The sequence below is a fragment of the Phocoena sinus genome, chromosome 20, assembly GCF_008692025.1.
Source record: "Phocoena sinus isolate mPhoSin1 chromosome 20, mPhoSin1.pri, whole genome shotgun sequence".
Taxonomy (NCBI): domain Eukaryota; kingdom Metazoa; phylum Chordata; class Mammalia; order Artiodactyla; family Phocoenidae; genus Phocoena; species Phocoena sinus.
Window position 1 is genome coordinate 33,006,170 of NC_045782.1, and position 16,543 is coordinate 33,022,712.

Here is a 16,543-nt window from a genome sequence, read left to right on the forward strand (position 1 = left end):
CATGCCAAGGCAGGAGGGGTGGGGGAGAACAGATGACAGAAATTCATCCAAAGTTCTCCAACTTTGCAGCTACCAAAGGCTGAGAACATGGCAGGAAATGTGAGATAAGTCCACTCAAGGCACTATAGGCTTCAGCTATTGAAGGTAGGGGGTAGAAAAGCTGAGAAGAAATCATTCTGGAATGCCATGGGCTTTCAACTACTGAAGTCAGGGGCAGGAGAGCATAGAGAAACAACTCTGGGGCATTCTACTCCTTCACAAATGATAAGGCAGCTGCCTTCCAAAATCTATGATTAGAGCAAAGAAGCAAAGAAAAACTCTCCTGAGGTACCAAAAGCTGAGAGCAGTACTATAAAGAGAAATAACCAGTGACCTAGATGGGCAAATGGGCTATAAATTAAAAAGATCTCATATGGTTCAGAAAGTTAACAGCACAAAGAGATGTTGAGAATTGTGCCAGTGCTCAGATCTCAAACCCTGCTGAAAGAAAAGTCCTGATCCTCCCCTCAGAATATTTAAAGCCAGTACAAGCTGAGTCAAACTACAGCTGCAACGAAGCCCATAGCCAATTTAACTACAGATCAGATAGAATCAGCCCCATATTTAGCAGCCTGAAAGAAGAAGAGGCATGCACGTTCTGGGTAAATTATTTGCTTCAGTCCCTATTGTTCTTGTATACAAAATGCCCAAAACACAATAAAAAATTATGAGACAGGTCTAGAGGGGGGATCACTGAAGTGTGGGGTTCTGGAGTTTGGAGCCGTGTGGCCGACAGGGTCTTGGTGCTCTGGTCTGGTGTCAGGCCTGAGCCTCTGAGGTGGGAGAGCCGAGTTCAGGATACTGGACCACCAGAGACCTCCCAGCCCCACGTAATATCAATCGGTGAGATCTCCATCTCAATGCTTAAGACCCAGCTCCACCCAACAGCCAGGAAGCTCCAGTGCTGGATGTCCCATGCCAATCAACTAGCAAGACAGGAACAAAACCCCACCCATTAGCAGAGAGGCTGCCTAAAATCATACTAAGTTCACAGACACCCCAAAACACACCACTGGATACAGCCCTGCACACCAGAAAGACAATCCAGCCCCACTCACCAGAACACAGGCACCAGTCCCCTCCACCAGGAAGCCTACACAAGCCACTGGACCAACCTCACCCACTGGGGGCAGACACCAAAAACAATGGAAACTACAAACCTGCAGCTTGTGAAGAGGAGACCCCAAACACAGTAAGTTAAACAAAATGAGAAGACAGAGAAATATGCAGCAGATGAAGGAGCAAGGTAAAAACCCACCAGACCAAACAAATGATGAGGAAATAGGCAGTCTACCTGAAAAAGAATTCAGAGTAATGATACTGAAGATGATACAAAATCTTGGAAATAGAATGGAGAAAATACAAGAAACGTTTAACAAGGACCTAGAAGAACTAAAGAGCAAACAAAAATTATGAGCAACACAATAAATGAAATTGAAAATTCTCTAGAAGGAAACAATAGCAGAATAACTGAGGCAGAAGAACGGATAAGTGACCTGGAAGATAAAATAGTGGAAATAACTACCACAGAGCAGAGTAAAGAAAAAAGAATGAAAAGAATTGAGGACAGTCTCAGAGACCTCTGGGACATTAAATGCACCAACATTCAAATTATACAGGTCCCAGAAGAAGAGAAAAAGAAAGGGTCTGAGAAAATATTTGAAGAGATTATAGTTGAAAACTTCCCTCACATGGGAAAGGAAATAGTCAATCAACTCCAGGAAGTGCAGAGAGTCCCATACAGGATAAATCCAAGGAGAAACACACCAAGACACATATTAATCAAACTATCAAAAATTAAATACAAAGAAAAATATTAAAAGCAGCAAGGGAAAAGCAACAGATAACATACAAGGGAACCCCCATAAGGTTAACAGCTGATCTTTCAGCAGAAACTCTGCAAGCCAGAAGGGAGTGGCAGGACATATTTAAAGTGATGAAAGGGAAAAACCTACAACCAAGATTACTCTACCCAGCAAGACCTCATTCGGATTTGATGGAGAAATTAAAATCTTTACAGACAAGCAAAAGTTAAGAGAATTCAGCACCACCAAGCCAGCTTTACAGCAAATACTAAAGAAGTAACTTCTCTAGGCAGGAAACACAAGAGAAGGAAAAGACCTACAATAACAAACACAAAATAACTAAGAAAATGGTAATAAGAACATACATATTGATAATTACCTTAAATGTAAATGGATTAAATACTCTAACCAAAGATGTAGACTGGCTGAATGGATACAAAATCAAGACCCATATATATGCTGTCTACAAGAGACCCACTTCAGACCTAGGGACACATACAGACTGAAAGTGAGAGGATGGAAAAAGATATTCCATGAAAATGGAAATCAAAAGAAAGCTGAAGTAGCAATTCTCATATCAGACAAAATAGACTTTAAAATAAAGACTATTACAAGAGACAAAGAAGGACACTACATAATGATCAAGGGATCAATCCAAAAAGAAGATATAACAATTGTAAATACTTAGGCACCCAACATAGGAGCACCTCAATACATAATGCAAATGCTAATAGCTGTAAAAGGGGAAATCGACAGTAACAAAATAATAGCAGGAGACTTTAACACCCCACTTTCACCAATGGACAGATCATCCAAAATGAAAATAAATAAGGAAACACAGCTTTAAATGACACATTGAACAAGATGGACTTAATTGATATTTAGAGGATATTCCATCCAAAAACAACAGAATACACTCCCTTCCAAGTACTCATGTAACATTCTCCAGGACAGATATCTTGGGTCACAAATCAAGCCTTGGTAAATTTAAGAAAATTGAAATAATATCAAGTATCTTTTCCAACCACAACACTATGAGACTAGATACCACCTACAGGAAAAAAACTGTAAAATATACAAACACATGGAGGCTAAACAATACACTACTAAATAACTAAGATATTACTGAAGAAATCAAAGAGGATATCAAAAAAACCTAGAAATAAATGACAATGAAAACACGACGACCCGAATCCTATGGGATGCAGCAAAAGCAGTTCTAAGGGAAGTTTATAGCAATACAATCCTACCTCAAGAAACAAGAAACATCTCAAATGAACAACCTAACCTTACACCTAAAGCAATCAGAGAAAGAACAAAAACACCCCAAAGTTAGCAGAAGAAAAGAAATCATAAAGATCAGATTAGAAGAAATCATAAAGATCAGATTAGAAATAAATGAAAAAGAAATAACGGAAACGAGGGCAAAGATCAATAAAACTAAAAGCTGGTTCTTTAAGAAGATGAACAAAACCGATAAACCATTAGCTGGACTCATCAAGAAAAAAAGGGAGAAGACTCAAATCAACAGAATTAGAAATGAAAAAGAAGTAACAACTGACACTGCAGAAATACAAAAGATCATGAGAGATTACTAGAAGCAACTATATGCCAATAAAATGGACAACCTGGAAGAAATGGACAAATTCTTAGAAAAGCACAACCTTCTGAGACTGAACCAGGAAGAAATACAAAATAAAAACAGACCAATCACAAGCACTGAAATTGAGACTGTGATTAAAAATCTTCCAACAAACAAAAGCCCAGGACCAGATGGCATCACAGGCGAATTCTATCAAACATTTAGAGAAGAGCTAACACCTATCCTTCTCAAACTCTTCCAAAATATAGCAGAGGGAGAAACACTCCCAAACTCGTTCTACGATGCCACCATCACCCTGATACCAAACCAGACAAAGATGTCACAAAAAAAGAAAACTACAGGCCAATATCACTGACGAACATGATGCAAAAATCCTCAACCAAATGCTAGCAAACAGATTCCAACGGCACATGAAAAGGATCATAAACCATGATCAAGTGGGGTTTATCCAAGGAATGCAAGGATTCTTCGATACACGCAATACAATCAATGTGATACGCCATATTAACAAACTGAAGGAGAAAAACCACATGATCATCTCAGTAGATGCAGAAAAAGATTTTGACAAAATTCACACCAATTTTTGATAAAAACTCTCCAGAAAGTGGGCATAGAGGGAACCTACCTCAACATAATAAAGGCCATATATGACAAACCCACAGCAAACATCATTCCCAATGGTGAAAAACTGAAAGCATTTCCACTAAGATCAGGAACAAGACAAGGATGTCCACTCTCACCGCTATTATTCAAAATAGTTTTGGGAGTTTTAGCCACAGCAGAGAAGAAAAAGAAATAAAAGGAATACAATTGGAAAAGAAGAAGTAAAACTGTCACTGTCTGCAGATGACACAATACTATACATAGAAAATCCTAAAGAAGCTACCAGTAAACTACTAGAGCTAATCAATGAATTTGGTAAAGTTGCAGGATATGAAATTAATGCACAGAAATCTCTTGCATTCCTATACACTAATGATGAAAAATCTGAAAGAGAAATTAAGGAAACACTCCCATACACCACTGCAACAAAAAGAATAAAATACCTGGGATTAAACCTACCTAAAGAGACAAAAGACCTGTATGCAGAAAACTATAAGATACTGATGAAAGAAATTAAAGACAATACAAAGAGAGGGAGAGATATACCATGTTCTTGGATTGGAGAAACAACATTGTGAAAATGACTATACTACCCCAAACAATCTACAGATTAAATGTAACCCCTATCAAACTACCAATAGCACTTTTCACAGAACTAGAATAAAAAATTTCACACTTTGTATGGAAACACAAAAGACCCCAAATAGCCAAAGCAATCTTGAGAAAGAAAAACGGAGCTGGAGGAGTCAGGCTCCCTAACTTCAGCCTATACTACAAATCTACAGTAATCAAGACAGTATGGTACTGGCACAAAAACAGAAATATAGATCAATGGAACAGGATAGAAAGCCCAGAGATAAACCCACGTACATATGGTCAACTAATCTATGACAAAGAAGGCAAGGATATAAAATGGAGAAAAGACAGTCTCTTCAATAAGTGGTGCTGGGAAAACTGGACAGCTACATGTAAAAGAATGAAATTAGAACACTCCCTAACACCACACACAAAAATAAACTCAAAATGGATTAAAGACCTAAATGTAAGGCCAGACACTATAAAACTGTTAGAGGAAAACATAGGCAGAACACTCTATGACATAAATCACAGCAAGATCCTTTTTGACCCACCTCCTAGAGAAATGGAAATAGAAACAAACATAAACAAATGGAACCTAATGAAACTTAAAAGCTTTTGCACAGCAAAGGAAACCATAAACAAGACGAAAAGACAACCCTCAGAATGGGAGAAAATATTTGCCAACGAAGCAACTGACAAAGGATTAATCTCCAAAATATACAAGCAGCTCATGCAGCTCAATATCAAAAAATCAAAGAACCCAAACCAAAAATGGACAGAAGACCTAAATAAACATTTCTCCAAAGAAGATATACAGATTGCCAACAAACATATGAAAGGATGCTCAGCATCACTAATCATTAGAGAAATGCAAATCAAAACTACAATGAGGTATCATCTCACACCAGTCAGAATGGCCATCAGCAAAAAATCTACAAAACAGTAAATGCTGGAGAATGTGGAGAAAAGGGAACCTTCTTGCACTGTTGGTGGGAATGTAAATTGATACAGCCACTGTGGAGAACAGTATGGAGATTCCTTCAAAACCTAAAAATAGAATTACCATATGACCCAGTAAGCCCACTACTGGGCATATACCCAGAGAAAACCATAATTCAAAAAGAGACATGTACCACAATGTTCATTGCAGCACTATTTACAATAGCCAGGACATGGAAGGAACCTAAGTGTCCATCTACAGATGAATAGACAAAGAAGATGTGACATATATATATACAATGGAATATTACTCAGCCATAAAAATAAATGAAATTGAACTACTTGTAGTGAGGTGCATGGACCTAGAGACTGTCATACAGAGTGAAGTAAGTCAGAAAGAGAAAAACAAATACTGTATGCAAACACATATATGTGGAATCTAAAAAGAAAAAACTGGGCTGATGAACCTAGGGTTAGGACAGGAATAAAGATGCAGACATAGAGAATAGACTTGAGGACACGGGGAGAGGGAAGGGTAAGCTGGGATGAAGTGAGAGAGTAGCATTGACATATATATACTACCAAATGTAAAATAGATAGCTAGTGGGAAGTAGCTGCATAGCACAGGGAGATCAGCTCAGTGCTTTGTGACCACCTAGAGGGGTGGGATAGGGAAGGTGGGAGGGAGGGAGATGCAAGAGGGAAGAGATATGGGAACACATGTATATGTATAACTGATTCACTTTGTTATAAAGCAGAAACTAACAACACACCATTGTAAAGCAATTATACTCCAATAAAGATGTTAAAAAAAAAAAAAAAAAAAAAGAAGCCTGAATTCTAACTCTGGTCCACCATCTTCTCTGGCTGCTGGTTTTCTGAATAGGGTCACAATTCCTTGCCCCAAAAACTTCTCTCTCGATTTATTGGCCTGTTTTGCAGTGAGCAGTACAAGCTTGGAGTCGGTAATAAAACTACAAGAAAAGAAAAAGTATAGCATAAACAATATTTGGAAGAGAGATTGCTCAGAGGAAAAATGGAAAAGGGACAGAATTGCAGAGGGCCACATGAGGTGATGGGTGCAGGGATGTTTGTTGTGTTGTTTCTCCTTATTTTCAATCTATATTTTATGCCTACTCAGTACTAAAAAAAAAACTATAACAAATTATAGAAAAGAAGATTTAGTAATGGCCCTATTTTTTGTTTAATGGTATATGTATTTAATATGCATAATGGTTATATTGGTTATATCTATATGTGTAGAAAATTACACATCAAAATGTGAATAGTGGTAAACAGTGAGTTTTTTCCTCTTCTCTGATTTTCTTAAAAATTCTATAAGAAGTATGCACCATTTTTGTGAAAAAATTATTTTAAGTAACATATAGAATTTTATAATGAAATAAATTGTATTATAATAAATAATATAATATTTATTGTAATTATATTAATATAATATTATTTTATAATATATTTATATTATATATATTATATAATATATTAATGATGATATAATAATATATATATTTATAATATTATATCATAATATATTTATATCATAATATATTTATATTATAATATATTTATTATAATATAATAATTATATTTTAATATAATATTTATTATAATATAATAAATATAATATTTATTATATTATAAATTAGAATAATAAATAAATTGTATTATTCACAATTTGTCAAAGCATAGGCTATGAAACTGATTTTTTTGTGTATGATCCCAGCTGAGGAGAAAGCATGCAGAGGGAAAAGATACATCTAAAAGTGTCACTGTGGGACCACAGCGTATTTCTGCTTACTTCTTTTTGCTTAAGTATTTTCTAAACTTCTCCATATTGTTGCTTTTTAATAATGAATCATGATGAATGTTTTTCTTTTGCCTCATTTTAAGAAGAATGTGCTAAAGGCCTACTGCTTACTTAAACTTGCAGAAGACCCCAAGCATCTTGCTCATGGCTGAATCTCTGGTGCCTGGACAACGCTCAGCTCATTGTATGCATTCAGTAGTTCTTTATAGAATAAATGAAAGGGTAAATGAGTGAATTAATGAATGAACAGACAGTGTTAACTAAACAGGTGGAAGAGATAAAGCAGGACACTTGGTCTCCAATTTTTATTTGACCCTTTTCTGTCCATTACAGTCTAAACGGGCATAATTCCCATGGATAAGAAGAAATTGAAGCCCAAGATGGGTAGGTAGATTGTATGACATTTCATTTCTTGGCTTGGATGAAGTCCCTTCTAGCAGCCCAGACAACTTACAGTAGATACTGATCATCTTTGTGGATTTGGGGGAGGCAAAGAGGTTGTAGAATATAAGATGAGCATACAGCAATTGACTTTCCAAAGAAGGAATAGGAAAGAAGATGGATTCCATGAACTTGAGAGTGGTCAGCCACCTCTGTTATGGACAAGATTCCATACCTAAGCAATTCTTGGTAAGAAATCCTTTGTTGGCAATTTAAAAAGGAAGTGTTCACTGCAAGTCAGCATGGGTGCCGCTACAGCAAGTGTGGCGGGAGCAACTCCACTTCCTTCTCTGGCAGCAGCAGATATCTGAGGAACAGTGGGCTGGAAAGAGCTGTAAACAAAGGCTCTGATCTCCAGCATTTAATAAAAGTACCTGGAACCAGCTGGGAAAACAATAAAATTCAAGAAGCTAATATACAATCTATTGCAGGCTGACACATTATCGTATTGCCAGTACAAAAACAAAAACAGCAACTTTACCCAAAAAAAAATCTCTTGGAGGCTTAATCCACCCCAAGCCCCCTCCCCCACTCCAGCCCTCCTTTTTTGAATAGAGAAGTAGAGTCAGTTAGGCAAGAGGGTGGAGGGTGCATGTTGCTTACAAAAGCATGGAAGGCAGATAACTCAGTGTCACCAGGAACTTAGATTCGAGAACCCAGGAGTTGGCATAGGGACCCAAGTTCTGGTATGAGTCAGCTTCTTTCATCCTTCTGCCCCTGCGTGTCCCACACCTCCCCCACATCTGATGTTCTGCTAACCAAGGGACAAAGGCCACTGTCTGCCACCCGCCCCGTCCTTTGCATACCCAGTCGCCCACAGTCAGCAGGGAGGAGAAGGGCAGCCATCAGAGGCATCCACTACATGCCTCTCCATCTCTCTGAACTTATAAAGAATGGGGAAAGGCACTGATCCCCACTTAGGCTTTTGTTTGTTGGGAGAAATCAGGCAGCTCAGACCCTCTCCATCTACCTACAGGAGGGAGACTGAAGTCTAAGGGGGATGATTCCATGGTCTTCTCTTCCTTGTTTTCCCTTAAAGCAAATGACAAGTGTTCCTGTTACATCCACCCACCTGTTCTGCAGGATACAGCTACCTTCAGGGCCCACATGGATGAAATGGGATGCAAACTGTTGAGTGACCAGGCCCAAAGGACCTGGACGATGGACCTCACCTCCCTTCTCTCCAGTCACCTGCTCTTCTGTCTATTCCTCAAATGCCCCAACTCCATTCCCCACTCCAGGTCTTTGCCCTTGATGTTCCCCCTCCCAGGACGAACCTCCCCTGATCTCTGCAAGTCCGGCTCCTCCTCAACAAGCCAGTCCCAACTGAAATGACACCCACTCTGAAGAGGCTCCCCTCACTGGCTTGTTAAGCAACCTCCACTCAACCCTCAGGATCTATCACAACACCTTGGTTTATTCTCTTCCTAACTCCATCTCCTACTCCCTTTTTGTCTGATTCCCCACTATAATTTGAGCACCTGCAGAGCAGAAGCCTTGCTTTTTTTGTCTGCCTCTGTATCCCAAGGGCCTAGAAAGTGCCTGGCACACAGGAGAGGTTCAATAAACATGAGTAGAAAAAATTTAATTTTAAAAATAATTTTTAAAATAAATAAAAAATTTAAAAAGTAAAAAACAAGTTGCAAATCTACTGAATGAACTTCAGCCCTAAGGAAGGTCTAAATATGGACATATAAGGAAGATTTCACTCACTTAGATTATGTTACATACACCTTTCAGTAACCATACAAAGCTTTAAAAACTTAATGAAATTACTCAAAAGTTCCCATAGCTTGTAAGCAGTGGACTCCAGGACAAAACAATGCCTCCCTCTGACTAGATCAAAAGTTCCTGCTCTTTCCATTAGAACAGGGCATTAAATTTTTCCTTTTAGTAGGGGTCATTTTCTTTGCAAACACACTGGAACCCTATTATATAAAACTGATAAAAACACAGGTGCTTAAAACCACAATGAGATATCACCCCACACCATTAGAATGGCTACTCTCAAAGATACAGAAAATAACAAATGTTGGTGAGGATGTGGAGAAATTGGATCTGTTGTGCACTGTTGATGGGAATATAAAATGGTACAATGGCTGTGGAACAATGTGGGAGTTGCTGAAAAAATTAAACATAGATTTGCCATATGACCCAGCAATCCCAGTGCTGGGTACACAGGCAAAAAAAAAAAAAAAAAATCAAAAACAGGTCCTTAAAGAGGTATTTGTATGGCCACATTCATAGCAACATTTATTCACAATAGCTAAAATGTGGAAGCTGCCCAAGTGTCCATGCACGGATGGACAAGCAAAATGTGGTATATGCATACGATGGAATATTATTCAGCCTTAGAAAGGAAATTCTGACATATGCTACGAAACAGATGAACCCTGAAGACATTATATTAAGAGAAATAAGCCAGTCACCAAAAGACAAACTCTGTATGATTCCACTTATATATGAGGTACCTAGTATGATTCCACTTACGTACGAGGTACCTAGAGTAGTCCAATTCATAGAGACAGAAAGCAGAGTGGTGATTTCCAGTGGCTGGGGGAGGGGAGAATGAGGAGTTATTGTTTAATGGGATAGAGTTTCAGTTTTGCAAGATGAAAAAAGTTCTGTGGAGGGATGGTGGTGATGGTCGCACAATGTATGAATGTACTTAATACCATTGAACTGTACCCTTAAAAATGTTTACGATGGAAAATGTTATGCTATATGTATTTTACCACAATGAAGAAAAATTTAAAAACCACACAGGTGCCTGATCTGAATTTGGTGGGAGTGGAGATGGGGACAGTCACCTCTGCCTGACCTCCAGGGGGGTGACCAACACATCCCTGTGTCAGCACTAAAAGTCCCACATCCCAGGAACCCCCTGAGCCCCAGGCAAACCAAGATGGTTGGTACCCTACCTCTCGGTTACTAAGTCATTGTGGTGTCCTTTGCAGGGACCCTGCAGCACAAACTTGAGGGTGACAAGTTACAACTCTATTCTATGGAATACACTGCCCTGCCTCTGGCCCCCCCAGTTCAATCCAGAAGAAACCTGTCCCTCAGTCCTGGCTGAGCAGAGAGCCCCATGCCCCGTCTTGGTTGCTAAGGATCTGATCAAGCCCCCTGTGCTGGGCAGGGGGCAAGGGCTTTAAGCTCAGCCTAGGTGAGGGGTTCCAGTCCAATCCTGGCTGGTGAGGCCCAGCCATCCCAGGATCCTCTCTGGACCCAGCTCCCCACTGCCAATCCCCATCAGGCCTGAGTCTTGTGCTCAGGGTGGACACAGCACTGAACCCTCACATCCCTATCCTGGTGGGCCCTGTAGTTGCTGATCCTGAGACGGTCATCCAGGCCTCTGAGTTCATGGTCCATACCTGAGGCTGGCCTCATCCAGTGGGCTCAACCAGGCTCCCTGGGGAGAGGCAGGAGAGGAGGGCAGTTTCCAACAAAGCCATTGGTCTCTGGGCCTCTCCTACCACCACCTTCAAGATATAAAGCAACTGTGAAACCTGGGGTCGTTCTCTGCCTTCCGCTTTTCTTTAGCTGAATTGACTTAGTTCTCATATTTTAGATACTTAGCTGGTCACAATTCCAAAGAATCAAAACTCCCGTGCAATCTTGGATTTTTCTATCTTGTGAGTTCCTGAGCAAGCAACCTCTTATAAATGAGGCTCAGAGCCTAGATTTCAAGGAGCCAGAGAACCCCTGTTCCTGTAGCTGGTTGGCCACCGGAAGGATGAGGGTCAGCCTGGCTACCCTGGCCTTCCTCCTCACTCCTGCTGCCCTCCACTCCGAGGCCAATAAAGGTGAGACCTGTTAGTCTCATTGCTCTGAACAAAAAGAACACTGTGGCTGGAGGGGGTGGGAGAGGGGCTGCAGGGAGAGATGAGGGTGGCCTAGAAAAAGCAACCTGGAAGTTACTGCAAAACAGACAGCATCTTTACCAAGGATATCTCCCCATTTCTGGTTGGGACTCACTTCTGCCTCCCCTTGGGTGGGGAAAACCTGCCTCAATACAGCCTTCCTGGTCTCTGGTCCCCAACTTAGAGAAGCTGATCCAGAGCACTCCAGGCTATCTGCTCAGCTGCTTCCTGGGGACACACAGGAGCCAGGCATGAGCATAAACTGGGAGAGAGGAAACCACCAAGGATGAAACTGTCTTCATGGTTTAATGGGGTTTTATCCTATTTGGATTGGTTGCCAACATTGAAAAACTGGAAACACTTAAAAATCTGTATTGCCCGAGTTTAGAAAATCAAGGACTGACGTGGCTTCCGGGAAGATGGTGGAAGAGTAAGACGCGGAGATCACCTTCCTCCCCACAGATACACCAGAAATACATCTACACGTGGAACAACTCCTACAGAACACCTACTGAACGCTGGCAGAAGGCCTCAGACCTCCCAAAAGGCAAGAAACCCCCCCACGCACCTGGGTAGGGCAAAAGAAAAAAGAATAAACAGAGACAAAAGGATACGGACGGGACCTGCACCAGTGGGAGGGAGCTGTGAAGGAGGAAATGTTCCCACACACTAGGAAGCCCCTTCGCCGGCGGAGATGGCGGGTGGCACAGGGGGAAAGCTTCGGAGCCGCGGAGGAGAGCACAGCAACAGGGGTGCGGAGGGCAAAGCGGAGAGATTCCCGCACAGAGGAACGGGCCGACCGGCACTCACCAGCCCGACAGGCTTGTCTGCTCCCCGCCGGGGCGGGCTGGGCTGGGAGCTGAGGCTCGGGCTTCGGTCAGAGCGCAGGGAGAGGACTAGGGTTGGCGGCGTGAACACAGCCTGCAGGGGGTTAGTGTGCCACGGCTGGCCAGGAGGGAGTCCGGGGAAAAATCTGGACCTGCCGAAAAGGCAAGAGACTTTTTCTTACCTCTGTTTCCTGGTGCGCGAGGAGAGGGGATTAAGAGCGCTGCTTAAAGGAACTCCAGAGACGGACATGAGCCGCGGCTAAAAGCGCGGACCCCAGAGACGGGCCTGAGACCCTAAGGCTGCTGCTGCCGCCACCAAGAAGCCTGTGTGCGAGCTCAGGTCACTCTCCACACCCCACTTCCGGGGAGCCTGTGCAGCCCGCCACTGCCAGGGTTCCGGGATCCAAGGACAACTCCCCCGGGAGAAGGCACGGCGCGCCTCAGGCTGGTGCAACGTCATGCCGGCCTCTGCCGCAGCAGGCTCGCTGCGCACTCCGTGCCCCTCCCTCCCCCAGGGCCTGAGTGAGCTGGAGCCTCCGCAACAGCGACTCCTTTAACCCCGTCCTGTCTGAGCGAAGAACGGACGCCCTCCCATGACCTACACTCAGAGGCGGGGCCAAATCCAAAGCTGAGCCCCTGGGAGCTGTGAGAACAAAGAAGAGAAAGGGAAATCTCCCCCAGCAGCCTCAGAAGTAGAGGATTAAAGCTCCACAATCAACTTGATGTACCTGCACCTGTGGAATACATGAATGGACAACGAATCATCCCAAATTGAGGAGGTGGACTTTGAGAGCAAGATTTATGATTTTTTCCCCTTTTCCTCTTTTTGTGAGTGTGTATGTGTATGCTTCTGTGTGAGATTTTGTCTGTATAGCTTTGCTTCCACCATTTGTCCGAGGGTTCTATCCGTCCGTTTTTTGTTTTTAATTTTTTTCTTAATAATTACTTTTTATTTTAATAACTTTATTTTATTTTACTTTATCTTCGTTCTTTCTTTCCTTCCGTCCCTCCTTTAGACAACGAATCATCACAAATTGAGAAGGTGGACTTTGAGAGCAAGATTTATGATTTTCTCCCCTTTTCCTCTTTTTGTGAGTGTGTATGTGTATGCTTCTGTGTGAGATTTTGTCTGTATAGCTTTGCTTCCACCATTTGTCCTAGGGCTCTATCCGTCTGTTTTTTTGTTTTTGATTTTTTGCCTCTTAATAATTATTTTTTTTTAATAACTTTATTATATTTTATCTTACATTATTTTATTTTACTTTATCTTCTTTCTTTCCTTTTTTCCTTCCTTCCCTCCTTCCTTCCTCCCTCCCTCCCTCCTTTCTTTCTTTCTACTTCTACTTCTACTAATTCTTTCTTTCTACTTTTTCTCCCTTTTTTTCTGAGCCGTGTGGATGAAAGGCTCTTGGTGCTGCAGCCAGGAGTCAGTGCTGTGCCTCTGAGGTGGGAGAGCCAACTTCAGGACACTGGTCCACAAGAACCTCCCAGCTCCACATAATATCAAATGGTGAAAATCTCCCAGAGATCTCCATCTCAACACCAGCACCCAGCTTCACTCAATGACCAGCAAGCTACAGTGCTGAACATCCTATGCCAAACAACTAGCAAGACAGGAACACAACCCCACCCATTAGCAGAGAGGCTGCCTAAAATCATAATAAGTGCACAGACACCCCAAAACACACCACCAGATGTGGACCTGCCCACCAGAAAGACAAGATCCAGCCTCATCCACCAGCACACAGGCACTAGTCCCCTCCACCACGAAGCCTACACAACTCACTGAACCAACTTTAGCCAATGGGGACAGACATCAAAAACAATGGGAACGGGCTTCCCTGGCAGCACAGTGGTTGAGTCCGACTGCCGATGCAGAGGACATGGGTTCGTGCCCTGGTCCGGGAAGATCCCACATGCTGCGGAGCGGCTAGGCCCGTGAGCCATGGCCGCTGAGCCTGCGCATCCGGAGCCTGTGCTCCGCAACGGGAGAGGCCACAACAGTGAGAGGCCCACATACTGCAAAAGAAAAAAAAAACCACACAAAAAACGGGAACTATGAACCAGCAGCCTGCGAAAAGGAGACCCCAAACACAGTAAGATAAGCAAAATGAGAAGACAGAAAAACACACAGCAGATGAAGAAGCAAGATAAAAACCCACCAGACCTAACAAATGAAGAGGAAATAGGCAGTCTACCTGAAAAAGAATTCAGAATAATGATAGTAAAGATGATCCAAAATCTTGGAAATACAATAGACAAAATGCAAGAAACATTTAACAAGGACCTAGAAGAACTAAAGATGAAACAAACAGTGATGAACAACACAATAAATGTTATGAAAAATACTCTAGATGGGATCAACAGCAGAATAACTGAGGCAGAAGAACGGATAAGTGACCTGGAAGATAAAATAGTGGAAATAACTACTGTAGAGCAGAATAAAGAAACAAGAATGAAAAGAACTGAGGACAGTCTCAGAGACTTCTGGGACAACATTAAACGCACCAACATTCAAATTATAGGGGTTCCAGAAGAAGAAGAGAAAAAGAAAGGGACTGAGAAAATATTTGAAGACATTATAGTTGAAAACTTCCCTAATATGGGAAAGGAAATAGTTAATCAAGTCCAGGAAGCACAGAGAGTCCCATACAGGATAAATCCAAGGAGAAATACACCAAGACACATATTAATCAAACTGTCAAAAATTAAATGCAAAGAAAACATATTAAAAGCAGCAAGGGAAAAACAACAAATAACACACAAGGGAATCCCCATAAGGTTAACAGCTGATCTTTCAGCAGAAACTCTGCAAGCCAGAAGGGACTGGCAGGACATATTGAAAGTGATGAAGGAGAAAAACCTGCAACCAAGATTACTCTACCCAGCAAGGATCTCATTCAGATTTGATGGAGAAATTAAAACCTTTACAGACAAGCAAAAGCTGAGAGAATTCAGCACCACCAAACCAGCTCTACAACAACTGCTAAAGGAACTTCTCTAGGCAAGAAACACAAGAGAAGGAAAAGACCGACAATAACAAACCCAAAACAATTAAGAAAATGGGAATAGGAACATACATATCGTTAATTACCTTAAATGTAAATGGACTAAATGCTCCCACCAAAAGACACAGATTGGCTGAATGGATACAAAAACAAGACCCATATATTTGCTGTCTACAAGAGACCCACTTCAGACCTAGAGACACATACAGACTGAAAGTAAGGGGATGGAAAAAGATATTTCATGCAAATGGAAACCAAAAGAAAGCTGGAGTAGCAATTCTCATATCAGACAAAATAGACTTTAAAACAAAGACTATTACAATAGACAAAGAAGGACACTATATAATGATCAAGGGATCAATCCAAGAAGAAGATATAACAATTGTAAATCTTTATGCATCCAACATAGGAGCACCTCAATACATAAGGCAAATACTAACAGCCATAAAAGGGGAAATCAACAGTAACACATTCATAGGAGGGGACTTTAACACCCCACTTTCACTGATGGACAGATCATCCAAAATGAAAATAAATAAGGAAACACAAGCTTTAAATGATACATTAAACAAGATGGACTTAATTAATATTTATAGGACATTCCATCCAAAAACAACAGAATACACATTTTTCTCCAGTGCTCATGGAACATTCTCCAGGATAGATCATATCTTGGGTCACAAATCAAGCCTTGGTAAATTTAAGAAAATTGAAGTGGTATCAAGTATCTTTTCCGACCACAACGCTATGAGACTAGATATCAACTACAGGAAAAGATCTGTAAAAAATACAAACACAAGGAGGGTAAACAATGCACTACTTAATAATGAAGTGATCACTGAAGAAATCAAAGAAGAAATTAAAAAATACCTAGAAACAAATGACAATGGAGACACGATGACCCAAAATCTATGGGATGCAGCAAAAGCAGTTCTAAGAGGGAAGTTTATAGCAATACAATCCTACCTTAAGAAACAGGAAACATCTCGAATAAACAACCAAACCTTGCAC

General features: G+C 41.3%; 1 protein-coding gene across 2 annotated transcripts in view; it reads right to left on the bottom strand.

Annotated features, from left to right (window-relative positions):
• Positions 1-16,543, bottom strand: part of LOC116746130 (C-C motif chemokine 4) — an 88,554-nt gene that overhangs the window by 53,498 nt on the left and 18,513 nt on the right. Inside the window, exon 1 of one of the 2 annotated variants that reach the window (XM_032617411.1) lies at positions 12,707-12,884. The exons of the other annotated variant lie outside the window; for it this stretch is intronic. The gene's annotated coding sequence lies outside the window, so the exon portion shown is untranslated. Of the gene's footprint in view, positions 1-12,706; positions 12,885-16,543 lie in introns of those variants that run through there. 2 annotated transcript variants of the gene reach the window in all.